Source organism: Oryza glaberrima, chromosome 8 (genome assembly GCF_000147395.1).
Source record: "Oryza glaberrima chromosome 8, OglaRS2, whole genome shotgun sequence".
Classification (NCBI taxonomy): domain Eukaryota; kingdom Viridiplantae; phylum Streptophyta; class Magnoliopsida; order Poales; family Poaceae; genus Oryza; species Oryza glaberrima.
This window is the reverse complement of record NC_068333.1, coordinates 10,061,331-10,089,281: the sequence shown is the minus strand read 5'-3', so window position 1 is coordinate 10,089,281 and position 27,951 is coordinate 10,061,331. Positions and strand designations below refer to the sequence as shown.

General features: G+C 46.7%; 1 pseudogene; it reads right to left on the bottom strand.

The window, feature by feature from the left end:
• Nucleotides 1–331: 331 nt before the first annotated feature.
• LOC127783032 (uncharacterized) lies at nucleotides 332–27,951 on the bottom strand (annotated as a pseudogene).

Here is a 27,951-nt window from a genome sequence, read left to right as displayed (position 1 = left end):
TATGCAAAATTTAGGTTTTTTAAATGTTTCTAAATTGGGCTAATCTGATGTGCACGAGGGTGCCCCGATCTTTTGATGAGAGGATAAGTCGATGATGGAGCGACGTTGGCGATCCAACTACAACTATCCAGGGATGTTACACCAACTCTAGAGGCAGTCGAGAATCTCGACAGATGCATGGTCAGCCCAACCACGAGGGTATTTGCTCCTGCAAGCAATCAAGAACTAGCAAGAATAAGATGAACAAGCAACTCAATTTGTGAATTAAAGATGTAGGGTTGAATCAACAAAAGTATCATAGGTGGGGTTCCGTAACGAGCAAACCAGTGATCTAACCGATCACGGGATTACACGGCAAAGTAGCGAAGCTAAACTTTGATCTAAACAAAACCCAATTGATTTTGGCGGCGGCTAAAGGTATAAGAAGAGGGGGGGGGGGGGGGTAGAATAACTACAGGGGTGTTGGGGTCGTGCTCAAACCCTTGGACATGTCCCTAATGGACCCAACTCGACATATGGCCCATTTGTCACGCCCAGAAATTCCCGAATAGAATTCCAAGCAGAATGTGCATTAAAATCTCCGTCCAGGACCGGCCGGGGTACACAAACGACAAAGTTGACATACAGATCCACATCTTACAAACATTATAAAAGTATTACATAAATGCAGCGGAAAATTAAAAGATAACTGGGGCTAAGCCTTGACTTGCACCGCAGCGGGATCCCCACTCCATAGGCATCCTCGACGGCACGGACGAAGCCTACTCCTCGGAGAAGCCACCATCTGACGCATACTCAAACTCTAGGGTTTGGGGGAAAATAGAGCAAGACTGAGTACTACCCACTGTACTCAGCAAGTCATACCGGAATAGGGGTATGATGCAGGGAAATATCGAGGGATAGCTATAGTGGTTCATTTGCATAAAGCGAGCATTTATAAACAGTAGTTGGAAGCAGTAAAACATTTGTAATAATTAATCAATATTAAACATCTACACCACGTTGCAACAGGCCCAACCATCGACCTATACTATTCAATTCCATTAGACTAGACTAGGGTGAAACTAATCACGGTGAATCTGGTTGACCGCCCATAACCACGGGCACGGCTATTCGAATAGTTTTACTCTGATCAGAGGTGTACAACTGTACCCACAAGACACAGCCCCACGACACGTTTCCGTGCGCCGACATGCCACCACGACATACCGGAAAGAGGCCATGATAGGACCCTTCGCATAACCCCCTCTAACCAAGCACACCACATCTCAGGTTTCACCCCCACTCCTCGCAAGGCAGCAGGCAGTCCCCTCTCGTGCCTAGGTGAATCCGGAAGCCGCATAGGCCGTCGCAGGGCCCATTCAAACTCCATCACGCCCATCCTTGCCTGGATGCGTCAGCTAGAGGGAAGCTACACTACAAGCCCAGCCGTTGCCCACGCTGGCTTGTGGTAAGTACGAGGAATTCTTCCAGGGTTTCCCGCGAACCGGTCCTTAATTGCCATGGGTGCGACTAGTAAAAACCATGCACCCACAGCCCACCATTTAACATATTTTAATGAAGCGACACCAGGATGGTGGCTCTAATCCAACATCAACACTAGAACCTGAAGTCTATACGTTAAATATAATTTTCCCCATTGTGTGCTAGTTGAACTAAGCATGGCTAAGCAACCCATAGTCCAATATCTAGTCATGTTATATCCCAAGCTAACAAAGGAACATGGTACAAAATAACATGGCTATAACAGTAGGTAAACATCCCATGGTAATATTATAAAACAATGCAGTATTTGAAGGAAAACAATGGAGCATTTGCAATATAGGATCAACATGATCAAGTGACAAGCATGACTTGCCTTGCTTTGTTGCTGGAGGAACCTCGGCGACTATTTCAAAGTACACCGGAGCGTCGGGAGAGTCGGAATCTAAGCGACATACAAAGCAAACAATACAAACAGGCTATAAGACTACTGAAACAGAGAACAAAACCATTTTTAATGGATTCTATGCATTTTTCTTGATTTACTGAGACTTGAATAGGCTTAAACGGAGCTCGGATGAATTAGATATGAATTTTAGAAGATTCACTGTGTTTTTACTATAACAGAAAAATCCTTAATTGATGTATTGCGCAATAAATAAATCCCGGGAGAGAGAGGGGCGGCGCCGACATGCGGGCCCCACATGGCAGTGACTCGGGGAGGGCGGTCCACGGTGGACTGGGTCCACAGACTGGAGAGGAGCGGCGCACCACATGGTGCACACGTGGCGCCGACACGGCGCACATGCGGCGCACACGCGGGTAGTCGAACCGACGGCCCCGATCCACTCGGGGTGGATCGGACGGCGGAGGGGGCGGTACGCGGCCGGCGCGAACGGACGGCTCAAGCCGGCCCGGCGGCCATGGCGCACGGCGGCGCAAGGCGGCGACCGGCCGGCGGCGTCGCGGCGACGCGGATGGCGACAGCGGCGGCTAAGCGGCTGGGTGGCGGCGTGGCGGCTAAGCGGCGCGGGAGAGAGGGAGAAAGGGGAGGAGGGGCCTCACCGACGACGGCGAGCGACGGAGGGCGATGGCGACGGCGAGACGAGCTCCGGAACAACCTAACGAACAAGAGGAGAGGGGTTAGAGGGAGAGAGGAAAATGCGAGAGGGCGAGGGCGCCGGCCGAAGACGGCGGCCATGGCGGTGCTCACCGGCGCACGGCGAGGAGTGAATTCCGGCGGCGGATTCCGACGGAGGAGGGGTGGACGGGACGGCCCGCATGACGGCGAATGCGACGGCGTCGATGGCGCGGCTCAAGACGGTGTCTAGCGGCGGCTAGCGGCGACCGGAGCGGGGCAGCGGCGACCGAGAGGAGGGCGACGGTGCTAGGGTGATAGAGAGCATGGGAGGACTCGGCGAGATGGGGAAAAAGAGAGAGGGGATGGCGGTGGTGCTTAAATAGGAGAGGAGGGGTCCGGACGTGGCCGGGAGAGGCGGGAATCGCCGGCCGACGTGGGGGAGTGGGGGAGGAGAGAGAGGCGGGATTCGAAAATCGAATCCCGGCCGTCTCGAGCGCGGGCGCGGGCGGGAGAGAGAGGGAGTAGGTGCGGGAGACGCGGGCGCACGCGCGGGCGTGGCCGACGTGGCCCGGAAGACGCGGGAGCGATGCACGGCGGCGGTTGCGGGGCGTGGCGGTGCCGGCTGGAGGAGGGAGACGGGCCCGACAGGTGGGCCCAACCTATCGGCGACCCCGGGAGAGAGGAGGGAGGCGGCCGGCTCAGTTGGGCCTCGGCCTTCGGCCGGCCCAGCGGGAAGGGGAGGGAGGAGAGAATGGGCCGGCGGCCCATTCAAAAGAGAAAAGGGAAAAAGAAAAAGAAAAGGAAGGAAATGAATTTTCCTGGGATTAAATATTGCTTTTGCTCAATTTTAATTGGTTAAAATTATTTCTAGAGCTCTGAAAATTCCACTAAAAATCTTGTTAGCGTATTTCGACATGTAGAACTCAAGAAAAATTCCACATGCCAAATTCGATTATTATTTGCATTAATTTATTAGGGTTTACTCTTGCTTTACACTAGTATTTTCTTGATACCATTTTATAACTTCAATTTAGGCTTGGGAAAGAACTTCAGGGTGTGACAAACCTACCCCCCTTAAACGGAATCTCGACCCCGAGATTCGTAAGAGCTGGTGAAGAGGTGCGGATGGGCGGCTTTTAACTCATCTTCCCTTTCCCAGGTTGCTTCTTCTTCTGAGTGGTGGCTCCACTGAACCCTGCAGAACCTGGTGACCTTGTTTCTAGTCCTCCTTTCACTGGTCTCAAGGATACAAACTGGCTTCTCCACATAGGTCAGATCTTCTTGGATGTCAATGTGCTCCGAATCGGCTTGTTCTTCGGGTACCCTCAAGCACTTCTTTAACTGGGACACATGGAACACGTCATGGATGCCGATCATGTTGGATGGAAGTTCTAGCTGATAGGCGACTTCTCCTCTTCGTTCCAAGATTTTGTATGGTCCCACGAAGCGTAGTGCCAACTTGCCTTTCGTCTGGAAACTGTGCACTCCCCGGAGCGGAGTAACACGGAGATACACATCATCCCCTGCTTCAAAAGTGAGCTCCCTTCGGCGGTTGTCCGCGTAGCTCTTCTGTTGAGACTGGGCAACTCTCAGCCTCTCTCTGACGGTACTGACTTTCTCTTCTGCTTCCGTTAACTCTTCTGTTCCGAACAGTTGACGTTCGCCTGTTTGATCCCAGAAGAGAGGTGTGCGGCACTTCCGGCCATACAACGCTTCGAATGGTGCCATCTGTAGACTGGCCTGATAGCTGTTGTTGTACGAGAATTCCGCATAAGGCAGACTTTTATCCCATGCTCCACCAAAATCGAGTGCACACGCCCGCAGCATATCTTCCAAGATCTGATTGACCCTTTCGATCTGGTCATCTGTCTGCGGATGGTAGGCTGTGCTGAAATTCAAACGGGTCCCCAATTCTTCCTGCAGCTTCTGCCAAAATTTTGAGGTGAACTGACTCCCTCGATCAGATACAATCTTCTTGGGTACTCCATGCAGACACATGATCCTTGCCAAGTACAGCTCTGCCAATTTCTTCCCTGTATACGTGGTATGCACTGGAATGAAATGGGCAACTTTAGTGAGTCGATCCACGACTACCCAGATTGAATCGTGGCCAGATGATGTCCGGGGCAGTCATGTTATGAAGTCCATTCCAATCTCCTCCCATTTCCATTCCGGGATCTGAAGAGGTTGTAGCAAACCTGCTGGCCTTTGGTGCTCTGCCTTCACTCGTTGGCAAACGTCGTAGAGTGCGACAAATTCAGCTATTTCCCTTCTCATGCTGACCCAGCAGAACTTTTCTTTGAGGTCTTGGTACATTTTGGTGCTGCCTAGATGAATGGAGTACTGACTCTGATAAGCCTCGGTGAGTATCAGATCCTTTAGTTCCTTGTCATCAGGTACGCACCATCTTTCTCCCAACCAGATTGTGCCATGTTCATCTTCGTGGAAATCCTGGGCTTTTCCGACCCTCATATTCTTTTTCAGCTCCGCTATTTCAGGATCATTTACCTGAGCTGCTCCGACTTGATCCACGAGCGTAGGTCGTGCCTCTAGGGCAGCCACGTACCCGTATTCTACAAGCCCCAAGTTGAGGTGTTCAAGCTCCTGCTGCAATTCCTTACACATGCCTTCGGTGCACAAAGCATTGCAGTAGCTCTTCCTGCTTAATGCATCTGCCACCACATTGGCTTTGCCCGGGTGATAGTGAATGCTCATGTCGTAATCCTTGATTAACTCCAACCATCTTCGCTGTCGGAGATTTAGATCAGGTTGGGTGAAGATATATTTCAGACTCTTGTGGTCCGTATATACTTCGCAGCGGTTGCCAATCAGATAATGCCTCCAGATTTTCAAAGCATAAACCACCGCTGCCAACTCCAAGTCATGTGTCGGATAGTTCCTTTTATGCGGACGCAACTGCCGTGAGGCATAAGCGACCACTCTGCCCTCTTGCATTAGAATACATCCAAGCCCGTGACGGGACACGTCACAATAGACTTGGAAGTCTTTCGTCCGGTCGGGCAAAATCAGAACTGGGGCGGATACTAATTTCTTCTTGAGCTCCTCAAAACTCTTGTCACACTCAGCTGTCCATTTAAATTTCTCATCTTTCTTAAGCAACTGAGTCATGGGTCTGGCGATCCTGGAGAAATTTTCAATGAACCGACGGTAATAACCCACAAGTCCAAGAAAACTCCGAATCTGTGACACAGTCTTAGGTGGGGTCCACTTGGTAACTGACTCCACATTCGACGGATGGACTGCCACGCCCTGAGCTGTAATGACGTGACCCAAGAATTTGACCTCCGATAGCCAAAAGTCGCATTTACTGAACTTGGCATATAACTGGTGCTCCTTCAACTTCTCGAGTACCAGACAGAGATGTCGCTCATGTTCTTCTTCCGATTTGGAATAGATAAGAATGTCATCGATGAATACCACCACAAACTTATCCAGAATCTCCATGAACACTGTGTTCATCAAGTTCATGAAGAATGCGGGTGCATTGATAAGTCCAAAAGACATAACCGTGCACTCATACAACCCATACCGAGTGGTGAAGGCTGTCTTGGGAATATTCTCTTCCCGAATTCTCAACTGGTGATAGCCTGATCGCAAGTCTATTTTAGAAAACACTTTAGCTCCTTTCAGCTGATGAAACAAATCATCAATCCGCGGCAAAGAATATTTGTTCTTGATTGTGACCTTATTGAGTGCGCGATAATCGACGAACATTCTCTTCGTCTTGTCCTTCTTCTCCACAAAAATGACCGGAGCACCCCAAGGTGAAGTACTTGGTCGAATGTACCCTTTCTGCAGCTGCTCATCAACCTGCTTCTTGACCTCTGCTAGCTCATTGGCTGCCATTCTGTACGGTCTCTTGTAAATTGGGGCTGTTTCCTGGTGCCAAATCAATCCGGAATTCAATCTTTCTCTTGGGTGGCATGCTAGTGAGGTCTTCGGGGAACACTTCTGGATACTCGCAGACTATGGGGATATCCTCCAATTTCCGTGAACTCTTCTCCTCGGTGGTCACAGGGTTTTCCACCTCAATCTGATTTAAGGAGATTCTCTGCTTCGGTGAGACTGGTGATTTGTACACCACGGTTTCTCCCTTCTCATTGGTCAAGGTGACTGTGCGATTCGCACAATCAATGACTCCCTTGAACTTGGTCAGCCAATCCATCCCAAGAATGACATCTAGGTCTTTGGATTCGAGAAGGATGAGGTTGGCTAGAAATTGTGATCGGTGTATTTCTATTAGCACTGAAGGGCTATAACTGACCGAGGTTGAACTATTTCCCGGGGTATGAACCCTCATTGGTGTACTAAGCTCTTCTTTTCTTAACCCATGCATCCCCACAAATTTCTTTGAAATGAAAGAATGCGCTGCACCAGAATCAAAAAGTACTGTAGCAGGGACTGAGTTGACAGGAAACGTACCCAGTATGACCTCTGGTGCTGCTTGCGCCTCCTCTGCAGATGCGTGGTTGACAAACCTTGGCCTGGCACGTCTTGGCTTCGGGCACTTGTCAGCAAAGTGGCCACGCTCGCCACAGTTGAAACAGGACCCTGGCTTTGCTCCAGTCTCCTTGGCTTGGGCTGATGGAGCTGAAGCGCGGTCCGGGAGTGAAGCGCGGTCGCTGGTGACTTCCTTGGTTGGACCGGAACTGCGCTGCCTTTCTCTTCCTGTCCATTTTGTTGCGCTGATCCTCTTGACGGATTGCCTTGTCAACCAGCTTCTCAAAGTCGGCGTAGTCTCCAGAGATCAACTGGTTGGTCAGCTCGTCATCTAGGCTTGCTAGGAACTTCTCCTGCTTCTCTGCGTCAGTGCGGACATCCTTTGGTGCATATCGCGCTAGGCGATTGAACTCATGGAGGTACTCAATCACCGTCCGGTTGCCCTGGTGGAGTGCCCGGAATTCTCTTCTTTTGTGCCACGACCCCGTCGGGCACCTGCGCCTTCCTAAAGCTACGATAGAACTCCGCCCAAATGACCTCCGTACCTGGCGGACGGGTAGCCCTGTGATTGTCCCACCAAGCTGACGCGGGACCCTAGAGCTGGTGTGTGGCGAAGGCAACCTTCTCCTGATCATTGCACTGTAGGAGATTGAGCTTCTTCTCTATGGCGTGGAGCCAGTCATTTGCCTCCATAGGGTTGGTGGTGCTGGAGAAGGTGGGTGGCCTGACGCGTAAAAACTCCGGCAGCTTGGACTGAGGGGGAGGGGGACCAAACTGCTGCTGCTGCTGCTCGGCTTGCTGCTGCATCCTCTGGTGCATCTGCTGGTGCTGGTGCTGCATCTGCTGCATCATGGCTGCCATCATCTGAGTCTGATGAGCCATTACTTGGGCAAGAGTCGGATTCTCAGGGAGCGGGGGCGGACCATTGCCGGAGGCGCTGTTGGGATGCCCACCGTCAGTGCGTTCTTCACCGTTGCTGCCCTCACCTGCTGCACGGCTGCCATTCCTGGTGTTGACCATCTGAAGGAAGAGCAGACGGAGGGGGTGGAAAAGAAGAAAAACAGATGCTCAGGAACTAAGCTTTATTTTATAGGAATTTAAACTGCAATTGTTCTGATCTGAATTGAAACACTTAAAACAGCAAGCAAATCCTTATTAAGACAGCCATATCATAGGCACATGATATCGACCGTCGACTGACCCACAAGCGAACAAACCTAAACACACAAACTAATAGACAAATACTAAGTAGTCAGTAAACTAAGGGAAAATGAGCCTAATGCTCGGAACCGCTCCTGCGGTAGGTGGAGTCGAAGGCATCCTCCTGCTCATCGCCAGGTCCCTCTGAGCGGCTCCTGGAGTCTGGCAGATACGTCTCGCCACTGCTCGGCTCTAAGCCACTGGAACTGCTGCTGCTGTGGTCGCGGCTGCCACTGGGAGTAGCAGGCAACCAACCTCCATTGCCACTGGCTGGACCCCTGGCGGCTGATGCTGGAGCGAAGGAGAGAGCGGACGCAGGGAGCTGACACTGGGACTGGAGCCGGGACTGGAGCTGGAGCTGCAGGAGCTGCGGGAACTGCAGGCGGAACTAGAGGAGCTGCGGGAGCTGCGGGCGGAGGTGGGTTCCTGGGCGCAAGCTGAATGCGCACGGGTGCAGTCGTCGATTTGCGGGGCGTGGTGCGGATCCGAACTCCTCCGGGAATGGGGAGACCCTTCAACTGAGCATTCTCCTTCTTCAGGCGTGCTATCTCATCCTTCAGAGCTATGATCCTCACGAGCTTCCCATCATTCAAGGCCTTGGACGCCTTGTGCATATCCGAGTGCATCCTGTCCATTCCCCTCATCACGGCGCACAAGTGACCGAAGGTGGTGTCGTTCTTGCCCGCTGTCGGACGGAAGGTGCTGACACCGTCACCACTTGCTCGGCGAGGGTGGAAACGGTATGCCGTGTTGCAGAAGATGTAGTTGTGGCGCTCACGAAGTCTGGCCATCATCAGATATGCTGCCTCCTGACAGGCGTGATCTGCTGTGCCTCCAGATGCCTCAACCACCATGTTAGCGAGGCAGGTGCCCACATAGCCATGAACCTCCAGACGAACATGGTAAGGAAGCTCGCCACTGAGCGGCGGAACAGTCGAGTACTCCGGCGCGTTGTGGTAGCCCACCACCATGGTCATGTGAGCCAACTCTGCCACAAAATCGTCCATGCCTTCTTCGCGGTGGTTGGGTGGGTGCTCGGCCATTTAGAGAAGACAAAGGGGTAGGATCAATGCATGCTCAAATCCAATCTAAATGAAGCAGTAAAGGACTCAAATAAAATAAGCGAATAAGAGCGGAATTTTATGCATAGATCATTTTTGCATGAGAGCGAATAAATAAGACAGACTTACATAGCGATAAAATAATGAGAAATTAGATACTTACTAATAATAACAATAAGAGCATAAATACCTTGCAACCCATATTCCTGAGTTAGGACCTAATGCACTCCTCCCATCAAATCCCGACTGACTGTCAAATAAATCTCATATAATTTTACTAAAACCCTAGACTGACTTGATTTGACAAATCTCACTTAAACGAGCGACCAAGATTTTTCCCTTGAACCACAAGAACATATCCCAATTTTCTCGGAACAAATCCAATTGCAATGAACATATGCAATGAAAAGGATTCAGAGGGCTCTTAGGTTTTTCCATTTGACTTGTCCTACGGTCAAGGTCGGCTCTGATACCAACTTGTCACAACCAGAAATTTCCGAATAGAATTCCAAGCAGAATGTGCATTAAAATCCCCGTCCAGGACTGGCCGGGGTACACCAACAACAAAGTTGACATACAGATCCATGTCTTACAAACATTATAAAAGTCTTACATAAATGCAGCGGAAAATTAAAAGATAACTAGGGCTAAGCCTTGACTTGCACCGCAGCGGGATCCCCACTCCACAGGCATCCTCGACTGCACGGTGTTAATGACCAAATTTGGTAATATCAGCATCTGAGATGAAGATTAAATTGAAGTGGAATCGAAGATAAGGGTTCTTTCCGGAAACAGAGTAAGAATCAGCTGGAGTCCGGATCGGCTACGACTAGGATCGACTAAGTCTGAGTTGGACTGGTTAAGTGATACAGCCGATTCCGATAATACGACCCGAGTGCGACATTAGGTTCGAGTTGATGTGCTTCAAGATGATTGCCACGCATGGATAGAGTCCTGGGAAGGCAATTGTATCTATTAAATAGGATATTTTATGTAAATTCCTTAGAGATAAATGTGGGCAAAAGTCTGCCGCAAAGACTTATGTTATCTTAGAGTTTGTTAGAGATAGTGGTCGTGTCCGGTATGGACATATCTTGTAATTCTCGGGTATAAATAGACCCCGAGCCCTATGTAATTTTCAACACACACGTTCAATACAATTTCGGCGCATCGCCACCCTCTTTGCTTTAGTTTTATTTCGACGAGTTATTGCTTTCGGGTTGAGCTGCATCGATTTCGATCTTCAACAAGAGGTAAAACTCGTTATGGCGGCTTGTGTTCTCGAGATTAGTGCTTCCATCTTTATGATACTCTAATCTTGTTTATGTAATCCGTCAAGTTATCATATATCTTGCATAATCCTTGACAACATCGTCATTTAACCTACAATCGGCTAACATCTGTTACCAGAAGGCAGCCGATTACATGAAATAACGATGCTGGCTTAGATTATACGAGATATCCACCACTCTATGAAACATCCAGCGGCTTGATTGTCTAGATATTGTTCTTCTTTTCATACTTAATGCTGTATCAGTTGAGATTGATCTATTAAGTCGTGCTTAGAATTTCAATCTTTAGCCTGCCTATTGGTTGCCGATTAGGGTAGTATCGGAGTTTCAGCCGATCTTATCTGATCTAATTGCCTTTATCCTACATGCTCAATTAACATGTTAGATCCGCCCTTTATGTTAAGATCTTGTTGCATTGAAGTATATTAGATTTCTGTTTAGTATATTCTATTTGCTCTAATATCTTAATATAAAGAAGTATCGGAGTATTAGCCGATGCACGCTAGATCTACCTGATCGGCTATGCTATGAATATATATATAATCTCATTATTAATATATATTTCGATCTAAGTGATTTATACTGTCTCGGCAAGGTGACCGATCTATCCCAATCACTTGATTCAAGTATATATCGATATAAGGATTATATATCATTGATATCTACAGCCAATCGAGTAGATTTAGTTCTAATTTGTTCACTTAACAATTGCCAATCGATTTACACATGACATCGGCTCAAAGATAAATGATATGTCATCGGCATCTAGCCGATCGGCTATCATTTATGGATTTAATCATGGTTTCTTTGTCTTTGTTTCTTGTTGATTGCAGGATCAAATCAACTGGCACGCTCATACATCCAAAGGCGAGTTTTGGACCTGCACTGGAGTTAAGCAGATCTCCCAAGCCTCGTGTTTTCTATCAACACGCAATTGGCACGCCCGGTGGGACCACGAATTTTATATCCACATGTCTGAAGAAGAAGTCAATGCCAAGATCATTCAATCTCGGCTCGGGGGGCAAGCACATCAGTATCAGCTAATGAAAGCCGATTACAAGATCAGACAGAAGAGAATTTTGGAGCATGAGTCCTCATACTCCAAAACTGGGGGGCATGTGTTAACAGTGAAATTTGGTAATCGGCAAAGACGCCATCGGCTTAGAATCATTATGAGCTGCAGCATCTCGGAATCAGCCGATGGGAGTTATCAAGTCGCCAATAGTCGGATTCCTGCTATCTTCGGTTAAGGAAATCAATCTACTAAAGGGAGCTTATCCCTAAGTGACCGAGTTTAAAGAGGATGCGGCCTGGCAGTTTATCTATTAATTAGGAATAGTTTGTTAGTTTCCTTTTATATTTAAGAAAGTGTGTTTATTGTCCGATAAGGACTTTATATTTTCCTTTTATCTTTAGGTTAGTTTCTTTCTTGCCCGACAAGGACTTGTATCAACCCTTGGGTATAAATATGTACACCCGGGGTCTATGTAATCTATCGCTACGATCAATACAATTCGGCGCATCGCCACCTTTTACCTTTTCTACTTTATTTTATCGTCCGGCGGGACTTGGCACCTGACGCGGGGCTGCATCGGTGTTCGATCTCTGGCGAAGGGGTAAGTCCAATGTTCCGTCGACCCAGGCAATTGTATCGTCTACATCAGCGTTGTTCAAGGCTGCATCAGTACATTCGACCTCTTGGATTGCTCTGGTTTGGATGATATATTTGCCTACCTATTCATCATATGTGTCTGTTAATCTAGTCTTAGCATATCAATTTAGCTCTATCGGCTGCTTCTCGTTTTAGGGTTTATGCCGGTATCGTCTAAATCGCCTTGCTAGATTATATTAGCTTAGACATCTACCACCCTGAAAACTCAGTCAATGGCTTGATTGTCTAGATATTATGTTTCTTTTCATACTTAGTGATGCATCAGTTAAGTTTGATCTACTAAGTCATGCTTAGAACCATAATATCTAGCCTGCTTCTTGACTGCCAATAAGGGTTTCATCGGGGTTTCAGTCGATGAGTAATCTGGACGTTGCATCGGCTTATAAGGATTGTATACATGTTGGATTTAGCCTATGACAACAAAGGTTTCACTGTTTAATCTAATATGTGGATTTTATGACATCGGACCTCCAGCCGATGTATACTTCAACCTTCGGATCAATGCTTATTCTATCATATCATTGCTAGCCGATTGGTTTATATTGGATTATGTTATTGTTATATTATATTATTATCAGCCGATTGCATTTATATCATCATCTATATTGGACATATAGCCGATTGCTTAAACCCTATCGCTATCGGCTGGTATCGGCGTCGGCTATTATCGGCATCGGCTGGAACTACTCCATCGGCTTGTCAGCCGATCGGCTGTTTTGTTTATTATTTGCATATCTTGTCTGTTGCAGGATCAAACTGACTGGCACGCCCGCATCTCATCATATTTGGACCTGCACTGGAGTTAAGCAGATCTCCTAGGCCGGTGTGTTCGATTTTTTCGTCAACACAAATTGGCACGCCCGGTGGGACCGATTAGAAGTCAGAAGGCAGCCTCCTTCATGGCTGAGAAACCACCACTGTCTCCGTCGTCGGCCAGCCCGGGTAATGTTAAGGAAAAGACTCAGAAGTTCGGTTTGACTGACGTCCATGAAGGAAACGTTGTGCCCATTGATCCAGAGAAGCTCACTCCCGAACAGAAGAAAGACTTCAATGCAATGATGCAGCAAGCACGAGATCAATTTTTAAGCTCGTTCATGCAAACTTGCAAGGGCACATTTGTTCAGAAGTACAAGGTGAAGGTGGTTCCTGAGGATCTTGGGATCGGTTCGTCTAAAGAGGGAGAAAAGAAACAAGTTCTAGACGGATCAGCCCAGCCGAGTGACAAAAGTGTTATAGATGGGTCGACTCAGGAGAGCCAGGGTGACTACTCTCATGGAGTACATGGAGTTCAAGGTGACGGCACTCAGGGACTGCAAGGGGGAAATCTTAATCAGAATGACAATGCATTCCATGATTTTTTCAATAACTTTCAAGATCGGGTCGACTATGCTATGTATAATGCTTTGATCAATCAATCTGGAGTATTAACTAATACTTTGTCAAATATGATGAAATCGGTAGCCGATGGTTCAATAGCTGAACATCAGGCTGCAGGCCCAGTCTATTTGCAAAGGGGTACTTTTCCAAATTATCGGACTTTGATTACCGATGTTCATCCACTTACTCGGGGAACTCCTCCAGCTCAGTCGACGGTACCAGCATTGGCTCCAGCACCTGCAGCGCCGTCATCAGCTTCAGGTCAATTAATCAATCCCCAATTATTGGTAAGAGAGCAATCACAGCATCCTGGACCGAATGTGACTCAGTTAACACAAGACCAGGTTGCATCTATGTTTCTACCTCCTCAAAATGCTATTAATTCGGCTCAGCAGCAGCCGATTCAACAAACACCGTCCAGGCAATAGGTTGTGCAGCCTATTCAACAAGCATCCCCAATTCAGCAGGCCGCGCAACCAGTTCAGTAGACGCCACCAAGGCAACCGGCTTTACAGCCGATTCAGCAGACACCGTTGAGACAGCAGGTCGTTCAGCCGATTCAGCAGCAAGCCCCAATGAACGCGTCGGCTGGGTTTGCAATGCCTGGTGGTCAGCCTGTGCAGTACCCTGCAAATCAGGTGGTCCCGGAACACTTGGTTCATCATGTGCAACCGGATGGTTCGGTGGTGCCTCAAGTTATTCCTGAGCATCTGGGGCGTGGTATTCGGCCGAACCTTCATAATTACCGGGGGGCAATTTGAGTTATCAATATCAGCCTCCATCACCCCAAGTTCAGTACCAACAGGCAGGATCGGTTCAGCCTCAGTTCTACAACCAGTTTGAGCCTACACCACAACAACCTCAAGGATCACCTCAGCAACGACCATGGGCCGATGTGATAGCTGATGTAATGAGGGAGCAATTTGGGCTTAAACCAAAAGAAACTGGGAATTTGTACCGACAACCTTATCCTGAATGGTTTGAAAGAGTTCGTTTCCCTAACTAGTTTAAAGTACCAGACTTCTCAAAGTTCTCAGGACAGGATACTACATCGACTTATGAGCACATCAGCTGATTCTTAGCTCAGTGTGGTGAGGCATCGGCCATAGATGCTTTGAGGGTTAGGTTATTCCGGTTGTCATTAGCTGGGTCGGCTTTTACTTGGTTTTCTTCTCTGCCACATGGGTCGATTAACAGTTGGGCCGATTTAGAGAAGCAGTTTCATAGTTATTTCTATAGTGGGATTCACGAGATGAAGCTGTCTGATCTCATGTCAATCAAGCAAAAGCATGATGAGCCGGTGCATGAGTATATTCAAAGGTTTAGGGAAATGAGGAATAAATGTTACAGCTTGAATTTGACCGATGCCCAGTTAGCCGATTTGGCGTTTCAAGGGATGATTGCTCCGATCAGGGAAAAATTCTCATCTGAAGATTTCGAAGCTTGTCACATCTTACACAGAAGGTAGCTTTGCATGAACAAAGGTTCGCAGATGCTAGGAAGAACTCTAGGAAGATTAATCATGTCTATTCTTATATGTATGGATCGGATGATGAGGATGATGATTCCGAAATAGCGGCAGCCGAGTGGGTCAGGAGCAAAAAGGTTATACCATGCCAATGGGTGAAGAGCTCAGGAAAAGAGGAAATGTATGACTTTGACATAACTAAGGCTGATAAGATATTTGATTTGCTACTTCGAGAAAAACAGATTCAACTTCCTGCTGGACATACAATTCTATCGGCTGAAGAGTTGGGCAAGAAGAGGTATTGTAAGTGGCATAATTCTGGGTCTCATACGACTAATGACTGCAAGGTCTTCAGGCAGCAAATCCAAACGGCTATTGAGGGAGGAAAAATCAAGTTTGATGATTCGAAGAAACCAATGAAGGTCGATGGTAATCCTTTTCCTGTTAATATGGTACATACAGCTGGCCAATCAGCCGATAGGGTCCGTGCAAAGGGTTTTCAAGTGAGTTCGGCTAAGATAATCAACAAATATCAGAGGAAGTATGACAAGCAGCAGGAGAGGCATTATGAAGAACACGACGATGGTTTTGATCCTCATTGGGGTTGTGAGTTCTTTAGATTCTGCTGGAATGAAGGGATGAGGTTACCGTCCATCGAAAACTGCCCTGGGTGTAGTGATATCATTGGGAGCTCAAGCCGGTCATATAATAGGAGTAATCGGCTGAGGTAGGAAAGAGTGTCTGTTCATCAAAGATTGGGCCCAGTGAATCAAGGTCGTGGTCAGGAGGATGAGATAGTTAGGACAAATCAATGGTGTCCTTCTGGTATTTTCACGAAGAATCAGAAGAGAAGGGTTCAAAGGTTGAGGAACAGGGAGCGTCTTCAAGAGGTTGAACAGGAAATTAACCATCGGCTAAAGAAAGCAAAGCCAAGACAGGAATGACGTGTTAAGAATCAGGTTCCTATAGCCGATGATGTTGCAGCCGAAGAGGCAAAAAGGTTGGCAAAAGGGAAGAGTGTTGTCACAGCACCAATTAACATGGTCTTTACATTGCCAGCCGAATTCGGGATTGATCAGGCCGATGTAGACGAGGTAGAAGAGGAATCGGCTAAGTTGGTTTTGTCACCGGAGCGAGCAATGTTCAAAAAGCCTGAGGGGACAGAGAATCGGCATCTTAAACCATTGTATATAAACGGTTATGTCAATGGGAAGCCGATGTCTAAGATGATGATCGATGGTGGGGCTGCAGTAAACTTGATGCCTTATGCTACGTTCAGGAAATTGGGTAGGAACGCCGAAGACCTCATTAAAACGAACATGGTGCTTAAAGACTTTTGTGGCAATCCATCAGAAACCAAAGGGGTTTTGAACGTGGAGCTGACAGTCGACAGTAAAACAATCCCTACAACATTCTTTGTCATCGATGGGAAGGGTTCTTATAACTTGTTGCTTGGAAGGGATTGGATTCATGCTAATTGTTGTATTCCTTCAACCATGCACCAATGCTTGATTCAATGGCAAGGCGACAAGGTAGAGATCGTGCTGGCTGACAGGTCAGTCAATGTTGCTAGTGCTGATTTAGCTCTTTGGGAGATGGATGGCCTTGATTGTTTATCTAGAAAGGTCTGGGATGGAGATTTTTTAAAAGTATCCGATTCTGATATACAGCCAATTGAAGATGGAGAACCCAAGCTATTATTTTGAGGGCGTCGTGGAAGGTTCGAACGTCGACACCAAGGAAACAGTAGATGATCAACAAGGTCAAGGTTTTATGTCAGCCGATGATCTGGAGGAAATTGATATAGGTCCAGGCGATCGGCCAAGACCAACATTTATTAGTAAAAATTTATGTGCAGAATTCAGAACCAAGTTGATAGAGCTCTTAAAAGAATTTAGAGATTGCTTTGCTTGGGAATATTATGAAATGCCAGGACTCAGCCGATCGATTGTTGAACATCGGCTACCTATCAAACCCGGGGTTAGGCCACATCAGCAACCGCCGAGAAGATGCAAAGCCGATATGCTTGAGCCTGTTAAGGCTGAGATTCAACGCTTATATGATGCTGGTTTTATTCGTCCTTGCCGATATGCTGAGTGGATTTCTAGTATAGTTCCTGTTATCAAGAAAAACGGCAAGGTTAGGGTATGCATTGATTTTAGAGATTTGAATAAAGCTACCCCAAAAGACGAATATCCAATGCCAGTGGCCGATCAACTGGTTGATGCTGCATCAGGGCATAAGATTTTGAGTTTTATGGATGGAAATGCTGGATACAATCAAATTTTTATGGCTGAAGAAGACATTCATAAGACAGCTTTTAGGTGTCCCGGTGCAATCAGATTTTTTGAGTGGGTTGTAATGACTTTCGGCTTGAAAAGTGATGGAGCAACGTATCAAAGAGCTATGAATTATATATACCATGATTTAATCGGCTAGTTGGTTGAGGTCTACATTGATGATGTGCTTGTTAAGTCTAAAGAGATAGAGGACCACATAGCCGATTTGAGGAAGGTTTTTGAGAGAACCAGGAAATATGGCTTGAAGATGAATCCGACAAAATGTGCTTTTGGTGTGTCGGCTGGTCAGTTCTTGGGATTTCTTATTCATGAGAGGGGAATTGAGATTACTCGAAGGAGTATCAGTGCGATCAGGAAGATTAAGCCTCCGGAGGATAAAACTGAATTGCAAGAGATGATCGGCAAGATTAATTTCGTTAGAAGGTTTATTTCTAATTTATCTGGAAGATTAGAGCCTTTTACGCCATTATTACGATTAAAGGCCAATCAGCAGTTTACTTGGGGGGCAGAGCAGCAAAAAGCTTTGGATAATATTAAGGAATATTTGAGTTCTCCTCCAGTTTTGATTTCTCCACAGAAAGGAGTACCTTTTCGGTTATATTTGTCGGCCGGTGAGAAGTCAATCGGCTCGGTTTTGATTCAAGAGCTTGAAGGAAAATAAAGAGTTGTGTTTTATTTAAGTCGTAGGCTCTTGGATGCAGAGACTAGATATTCTTCTGTGGAAAAGTTATGTTTGTGCCTATATTTTTCATGTACAAGGTTAAGGCATTATCTGTTGTCCAATGAATGCACTGTCATATGTAAGGCCGATGTTGTTAAGTACATGTTGTCGGCTCCAATTTTGAAAGGAAGGGTTGGAAAATGGATATTTTCTTTAACTGAATTCGATCTTCGGTATGAGTCGCCGAAGGCAGTCAAAGGGCAAGCTATAGCCGATTTCATAGTTGACTATCGTGATGATTCAATCGGCTCGGTTGAGATTGTGCCCTGGACTTTATTTTTTGATGGATCGGTTTGTGCTCATGGTTGTGGTATCGGCTTAGTTATAATTTTGCCTCGGGGGCATGCTTTGAGTTTGCTTATACTATTAAACCTTATGCGACGAATAATCAAGCTGAGTATGAGGCAGTTTTTAAAGGGTTGCAATTGCTCAAGGAGGTTGAAGCTGATGCTATTGAAATCATGGGAGATTCTTTGTTGGTTATCAGTCAGTTGGCAGGAGAATATGAGTGCAAGAATGATACGTTAGTTTATAATGAGAAGTGCCAAGAACTGATGAAGAAGTTTCGGCTAGTGACTTTGAAGCATGTATCTCGAGAGCAGAATATTGAGGCCAATGATTTAGCTCAAGGGGCATCGGGATATAAGCCGATGATCAAAGATGTTCAGATTGAAGTTGCTGCCATAACGGCCGATGATTGGAGATATGATGTGCATCAATATTTACGAAATCCATCTCAGTCGGCTTCTAGGAAGTTAAGATATAAGGCGTTGAAATATGCTTTATTGGATGATGAGCTTTATTATCGAACGATTGATGGAGTATTACTTAAGTGTTTGAGCGCTGATCAGGCTAAAGTTGCAATCGGCGAAGTTCATGAGGGAATTTGTGGTACTCATCAATCGGCTCATAAGATGAAGTGGTTACTTCGGCGTACAGGGTATTTTTGGCCGACGATGTTAGAAGATTGTTTCAGATATTACAAGGGTTGTCAAGATTGTCAGAAGTTTGGTGCAATTCGAGAGCGCCAGCGTCGGCTATGAATCCTATCATTAAACCATGGCCATTCACAGGATGGGGAATTGATATGATCGGCATGATTAATCCACCATCGAGTAAAGGACATAAGTTTATATTAGTGGTAACTAATTATTTCACCAAATGGGTAGAGGCGATTCCTTTGAAGAAGGCTGATTCTGGAGATGCAATACAGTTTGTCCAAGAACATATAATCTACCGATTTGGTATTCCTCAGACTATTATAACTGATCAAGGTTCAATCTTTGTGTCTGAGTTTGTTCAATTTGCCGATAGTATGGGTATCAAATTATTGAATTCTTCACCATATTATGCACAAGCTAATGGGCAAGCCGAGGCATCTACAAAAGTTTGATCAGGTTGATTAAAAGGAAAATTTCTGATTATCCTCGGCAGTGGCATACCCGTTTAGCCGAAGCATTGTGGTCCTATCGGATGGCTTGTCATGGATCAATCCAAGTTCCTCCTTATAAGCTTGTTTATGGACATGAAGCTGTTTTACCATGGGAAGTTCAAATCGGCTCAAGAAGAATAGAGTTGCAAAATGATTTAACAGCCGATGAGTACTATAATCTTATGGCCGATGAACGAGAGGACTTGGTTCAGTCGCAATTGCGAGCACTTGCAAAAGTTACTAGGGATAAGGAACGTGTTGCTCGGCATTATAATAAGAAAGTGGTACCTAAGACTTTTTCGGAAGGTAAGCTTGTGTGGAAATTGATTTTGCCGATTGGAACCCAGGATAGCAAATTCGGCAAGTGGTCACCAAATTGGGAAGGGCCATTCCAAATCCATAAGGTTGTGTCTAAAGGAGCATACATGTTGCAAGGACTCGATGGTGAAGTTTATGGGCGAGCGCTTAATGGCAAGTATTTGAAGAAATATTACCCAAGTGTTTGGGTTAACGCATGATCGGCTAGTATTGCCGATACATGATAGCCGGTGCGTTTGCATCGCCTTGAGATGGCCGATATTGTTATATCGCCCTTAGTTGTTTTTTGTAATCGGTTGAGGTTTGCCGATGTACAATGGCCGATATTGCTATATTGCCCTTAGTTGTTTCATATTTTTATCAATGTTCTTGACATTTGAAAACTAGGGGGGCATATATATCTATCACAGTACAGACACTAATCTATCACAGTACAGACACAATACAGTGCAAAATTTTTGGCAAAATTTTTGAGCAAAGCTTATATGTCATATTAATCGGAATGTTTTAGCCGATTACAAAATTATTGAGATAAGTATCGCTGGATAGCCGATATAGCTCTCTGCCTAATTTGTTCTACTTCTTCTATGGCTTGGGCATCTTGAGCATCGGTTCCAGGAATGACCTTCAGAGATTTGGTCATATCAGCAACATTCTTGATAGCCGATTTTAACTTTGCTCTTTATTCTTCGATAGATTGTGGGAGATCGGCTAGCTTCTTGTGCTCTAAATCCAGTTCGGCATTGCATTCTTGAAGTTGCGCTAAAAGTTCAATCTTGCGAGCCTCAAGCCGGTCAATATTGGATTTGATCGGGCCTTCAGATAATTGATCGAGTTTGGCTTTTTCTTCATGAACAAGTTGCCGATTAGCCTGGATTGTTGCTTCAATGTCTTTGCGCTCTCGACGCTCGGCTAATCTCAGCTTGGCCTTTTCCAGTTTAAATTAATGTTGTTCAAGATAAATAGCTGGAGTAAGGATATCGGCTAACTCATCTGGGATTTGAGTTTGGACCTCATGAAGACGAGTCCTAATTGATCCACAGTCGACTACTAGGCTGTCTAGTGACGATGTCTCTAGCCGATGAGAGATGTCTTCAAGAGTTTTCTTTACGTCATCAGACAAAGGAGCTAGAGCTTTGCTAGTAGTGTCAACCTCTGTCTCTTCATCAAGATAATCTCTAATATCAAAAGAGAAAAGATCGGCTAAGACCTGCAATGATGATTTAAAGAGAGTTAGAGATCGAATAGGCATAGCCGATCTGCAGATGTTGGTTATAAGAAATTTACTGGGATAGTCGGAGCAGTTGGTTGAACTTCTTCTTCTACGTGATGACTCCCTACAGCCGATGGGGTCCGATCGCTTGATGATTGTTGAATAGGAGGGGAAGGAGGCTGAAAATAGACAGGTGTTATATAAAATCGGCTAAGATTAACTAATGAAAGAATTAAGGCTATTGTACCGGTGGAGCTGGTTTAGATGTCATTGGAGCTGATTTCTTCTTCACAGCAGCCTTCCTTTTCTGCAATTACCAGGTATGTGAGCAATCGGCCATAAAGTGAGATGATTACAAAAGTGGTTAGAAAAGGTTGATTACTCTTGTAAAATGAGTTGGAGCAGAAGGAGTTGGAGGGGTCTGCTCAGGTGAAGCCAATGGTGTTCTTTCAATATCGCTTACTTCGGCTGCGGCTTGATCAACATCTTCTCCGATTTCTTCTTCATCCAGAGCTTGTTCAATGGATGGATCTAGGGCAGGTAGATCATCAGCTGGTTTAACTTTCTTTTTAATCTTCTTCTTTGGAGCCGGGGCTGAAGTATCTACAGCCGATGATCTGGTTTTCCTTTTCTTACCGGCATCGGCTGGTTCTTTGATAAGCCCTTGAAGAAGAGCTGAAGTCTTGGGGGCATCATAGCCGATGACAGGAGGAGATGGCCCACCTCCATTAGGAATTAAGCCTGGGGCGTAGGTGATGTCCCTACCACTGTTGCTTTGATGAGGAGGAGAGGATTCTGTTGTCTACAAATCAAAGAAAAGATTAGTTAAGATAAATTGGCTAAGCAGTTATTCAAATAAAATCAAGTAAAATAAAAAACTTACTTGAGGGACAACATCTGGAAAGAGGTCTGTCATGTATATTGAAGCCGGTTGATGAAATAGATGCAACTTCCATTCACCCACCATCTATCAAAGTTTTTGCTCCTGAACATTGCTAGCTCTATGTTTTCAATGCTGCCCAGAGGGGGTCCTGGAAGGTTGAGCAGCCGATCCATCATCAAGGTTGATGAAATTTCTCCTCGGCATTGGATCTTATCAGCAAAGAATAAGCCGATTGGGAGTTGGCCCATTCCAAGCTGTCTAGCTGAACTCATTGGATGATAGAATTCATAAGAGGCTTGGATATAGAATTCATAAGAGGCTTGGATGTTTCTTCCTTGATGGATGCCGACTGGAAGAATGCATGGGGTGATTGCAGCTGTGAAGACTTCTCTGGATGTTTGGAATCTTTCATGATTGATGTCTTCGAATCTGAAATCTGATGGGAGCTCAAGGTCTGCTGAATCTTCATAGGGAAACCAAACTGCAGAACCAATCTTTGAGCAGTTCGGCTGATAACTTTGCTCCAGCATCGGATGGTGTGGATGCGTATTCTCCGTATGACATACATCGACGATGAGTGCGTTCTTCGTCATTTTCTATAATCGGCTCTAATCTTGGAAATTCGGCTTCTGTGACGGATGGCCAATTAACGACTTTCATGACTATTAGATTCAACCAAGTCTGTAGCAGCCACCATGGTCCACCTGCTCCGACTACTGAGCCGACAGCTAACTTAGCCAAAGCATTATTCAGCATTTGGTACAAGTAGCCGAGGAGGATTTTGCCTAAAGGAAATTGTTTCTTGGCTTCCAAGGCTTCGGCTACGAACTGCCAGTTGGTTGTGGGGCCACAGCTTGATCCACAAAAGAGGAATTTTTCTAGCCACATTAGCAAAAAGGCCACTTACCTCAGCGTATTCGGCCGATCCAATGATGAAAAAGGGGATCTAGCCGATGGCAACTTACCTCAGCGTATTCGGCTGATGGTGCGGCAGATGGGCTGGCGGAGGTCGACATCGTCGCAGGCGGAGATTTGGCCGGAGATGAAGTCGCCTGGGGATCGCTTTGTGCGTCGGAGGAATCGCTAGAGAGAGAGGGGGTAAAGTTTCGCTTAAGCGGTGAAAACGGAAGTCACGGTGTGAGATTTCTCGGGGGTAATGGTTAGTATTTGAAGCGCTAGGGTAACAATCGGGAAAACGGCAGAGTGCGAAACTTGCTCGGAGTCGATACACGGCAAAGCCGGAACATTACCAAATATCCCGGACTTGCGGGGCATGTGTTAACGACCAAATTTGGTAATATCAGCATCGGAGATGAAGATTAAATCGAACTGGAATCGAAGATAAGGGTTCTTTCCGGAAACAGAGTAAGAATCGGCTGGAGTCCGAATCGGCTATGACTAGGATCGACTAAGTCTGAGTTGGACTGGTTAAGTGATACAGCCGATTCCGATAATACGACCCGAGTGCGACATTGGGTTCGAGTTGATGTGCTTCAAGATGATTGCCACGCATGGATAGAGTCCTGGGAAGGCAATTGTATCTATTAAATAGGATATTTTATGTAAATTCCTTAGAGATAAATGTGGGCAAAAATCTGCCGCAAAGACTTATGGTATCTTAGAGTTTGTTAGAGATAGTGGTCGTCTCCGGTATGGACATATCTTGTAATTCTCGGGTATAGATAGACCCCGAGCCCTATGTAATTTTCAACACACACGTTCAATACAATTTCGGCGCATCGCCACCCTCTTTGCTTTGGTTTTATTTCGACGAGTTATTGCTTTCGGGTTGAGCTGCATCGATTTCGATCTTCAAAAAGAGGTAAAACTCGTTATGGCGGCTTGTGTTCTCGAGATTAGTGCTTCCATCTTTATGATACTCTAATCTTGTTTATGTAATCCGTCAAGTTATCATATATCTTGCATAATCCTTGACAACATCGTCATTTAACCTACAATCGGCTAACATCTGTTACCAGAAGGCAGCTGATTAGATGAAATAACGATGCTGGCTTAGATTATACGAGATATCCACCACTCTATGAAACATGTAGCGGCTTGATTGTCTAGATATTGTTCTTCTTTTCAAACTTAATGCTGTATCAGTTGAGTTTGATCTATTAAGTCGTGCTTAGAATTTCAATCTTTAGCCTGCCTACTGGTTGCCGATTAGGGTAGTATCGGAGTTTCAGCCGATCTTATCTGATCTAATTGCCTTTATCCTACATGCTCAATTAACATGTTAGATCCGCCCTTTATGTTAAGATCTTGTTGCGTTTAAGTATATTAGATTTCTGTTTAGTATATTCTATTTGCTCTAATATCTTAATATAAAGAAGTATCGGAGTATTAGCCGATGCACGCTAGATCCAGCTAATCGGCTATGCTATGAATATATATATAATCTCATTATTAATGTATATTTCGATCTAAGTGATTTACTGTCTCGGCAAGGTGACCGATCTATCCCAATCACTTGATTCAAGTATATATCGATATAAGGATTATATATCATTGATATCTACAGCCGATCGAGTAGATTTAGTTCTAATTTGTTCACTTAACAATTGACACATGACATCGGCTCAAAGATAAATGATATGTCATCGGCATCTAGCCGATCGGCTATCATTTATGGATTTAATCACGGTTTCTTTGTCTTTGTTTCTTGTTGATTGCAGGATCAAATCAACTAGCACGCTCATACATCCAAAGGCGAGTTTTGGACCTGCACTGGAGTTAAGCAGATCTCCCAGGCCTCGTGTTTTCTATCAACACACGGACGAAGCCTACTCGTCGGAGAAGCCACCATCTGACGCATACTCAAACTCTAGGGTTTGGGGGAAAATAGAGCAAGACTGAGTACTACCCACTGTACTCAGCAAGTCATACCGGAATAGGGGTATGATGCAGGGAAATATCGAGGGATAGCTATAGTGGTTCCTTTGCATAAAGCGAGCATTTATAAACAGTAGTTGGAAGCAGTAAAACATTTGTAATAATTAATCAATATTAAACATCCACTGTCCAACGCTGCACCACGTTGCAACAGGCCCAACCATCCACCTATACTATTCAATTCCATTGGACTAGACTAGGGTGGAACTAATCACGGTGAATCTGGTCGACCGCCCATAACCGCGGGCACGGCTATTCAAATAGTTTTACACTGATCAGAGGTGTACAACTGTACCCCAAGACACAGCCCCATGACACGTTTCCGTGCGCCAACATGCCACCACGACATACCGGAAAGAGGCCGTGACAGGACCCTTCGCATAACCCCCTCTAACCAAGCACACCACACCTCAGGTTTCACCCCCACTCCTCGCAAGGCAGCAGGCAGTCCCCTCTCGTGCCTAGGTGAATCCGGAAGCCGCATAGGCCGTCGCAGGGCCCATCCAAACTCCATCACGCTCACCCTTGCCTAGATGCGTCAGCTAGAGGGAAACTACACTACAAGCCCAGCCGTTGCCCACGCTGGCTTGTGCTAAGTACGAGGAATTCTTCCAGGGTTTCCCGCGAACCGGTCCTTAATTGCCATGGGTGCGACTAGCAAAAACCATGCACCCATAGCCCACCATTTAACATATTTTAATGAAGCGACACCAGGACGGTGGCTCTAATCCAACATCAACACTAGAACCTGAAGTCTATATGTTAAATATAATTTTCCCCATTGTGTGCTAGTTGAACTAAGCATGGCTAAGCAACCCCTAGTCCAATATCTAGTCATGTTATATCCCAAGCTAACAAAGGAACATGGTACAAAATAACATGGCTATAACAGTAGGTAAAAATCCCATGGTAATATTATAAAACAATGCAGTATTTGAAGGAAAACAATGGAGCATTTGCAATATAGGATCAACATGATCAAGTGACAAGCATGACTTGCCATGCTCTGCTGCTGGAGGAACCTCAGCGACTATTTCAAAGTACACCGGAGCGTCGGGAGAGCCGGAATCTAAGCGACATACAAAGCAAACAATACAAACAGGCTATAAGACTACTGAAACAGAGAACAAAACTATTTTTAATGGATTCTATGCATTTTTCTTGATTTACTGAGACTTGAATAGGCTTAAACGGAGCTCGGATGAATTAGATATGAATTTTAGAAGATTCACTGTGTTTTTACTATAAACAGAAAAATCCTTAATTGATGTATTGCGCAATAAATAAATCCCGGGAGAGAGAGGGGCGGCGCCGACATACGGGCCCCACATGGCAGTGACTCGGGGAGGGCGGTCCACGGTGGACTGGGTCCACGGACCGGAGAGGAGTGGCGCACCACGTGGTGCACACGTGGCGCCGACGCGGTGCACACGCGGCGCACACGCGGCAGCCACGTGGGCAGCCGAACCGACGGCCCCGATCCACTTGGGGTGGATCGCACGGCGGAGGGGGCGATACGCGGCCGGCGCGCACAGACGGCTCAAGCCGGCCCGGCGGCCATGGCGCACGGCAGCGCGGCTCGACGCAGCGGCGGCGCAAGGCGGCGACCGGCGGCGACCGGCCGGCAGTGGAGGGCGGCGGCATCGCGGCGACGCGAATGGCGACAGCGGTGGCTAAGCGGCTAGGCGGCGGCGTGGCGCCTAACCGGCGCGGGAGAGAGGGAGAAAGGGGAGGAGGGGCCTCACCGACGACGATCGACGACGGCGAGCGACGGAGGGCGATGACGGCGAGACGAGCTCCGGAACCACCTAACGAACAAAAGGAGAGGGGTTAGAGGGAGAGGGGAAAATGCGAGAGGGCGAGGGTGCCGGCCGAAGACGGCTTTCATGGCAGTGCTCACCGGCGCACGGCGAGGAGTGAATTCCGGCGGCGGATTCCGACGGAGGAGGGGTGGATGGGACGGCCCGCACGACGGCGTCGACGGCGCAGCTCGGCACGGCGTCTAGCGGCGGCTAGCAGCGACCGGAGCGGCGGCGGCAGCGGTGGAGAGAAGGGCGACGGCGCTAGGGCGATAGAGAGCACGGGAGGACTCGGCGAGATGGGGAAAAAGAGAGAGGAGATGGCGGTGGTGCTTAAATAGGGGAGGAGGGGTCCGGACGTGGCCAGGAGAGGCGGGAATTGCCGGCCGACGTGGGGGAGTGGGGGAGGAGAGAGAGGCGGGATTCGAAAATCGAATCCCGGCCGTCTCGAGCGCGGGCGCGGGCGGGAGAGAGAGGGAGTGGGTGCAGGAGACGCGGGCGCACGTGTAGGTGTGGCCGACGTGGCCCGGAAGACGTGGGAGCGATGCGCAGCGGCGGTTGCGGGGCACGGCGGCGCCGGCTGGAGGAGGGAGACGGGCCCGACAGGTGGGCCCTACCTGTCGGCGACCCCGGGAGAGAGGAGGGAGAGCGGTAATGGGAGGGAGGAGAGAATGGGCCGACGGCCCATTCGAAAGAGAAAAGGGAAAAAGAAAAAGAAAAAGAAGGAAATGAATTTTCCTGGGATTAAATATTGCTTGTGCTCAATTTTAATTGGTTAAAATTATTTCTAGAGCTCTGAAAATTCCACTAAAAATCTTGTTAGCGTATTTCGACATGTAGAACTAAGAAAAATTCCACATGCCAAATCTGATTATTATTTGCATTAATTTATTAGGGTTTACTCTTGCTTTACACCGGTATTTTCTTGAGATCATTTATAACTTCAATTTAGGCTTGGGAAAGAACTTCAGGGTGTGACACCATTGGGCCCAAATAAGGTGACGCAGCACCGTAGATAGAAAAGGACTTGGTAGTAAAATGATGATTGCGACCGCTCAAGAATAGATATGGACTTGAGACTAGATCCATTTGAAAGTAGACTTGATAAACTTTCCATGAAATACTTGCACGCCCAAATTGGAGTTCGCATGAATTCGTGGCGGCCATTAGAAGTTGGCACTGTCCTGCAGTCCGAATCCCGCCTGCGCGAATCCTCTCTCCTTTGGATCCTCTCCATTGTTCCTGAGTAAAACAAGAGTGCACGCATCTCCAGGGTATAAATAAGATGAACAT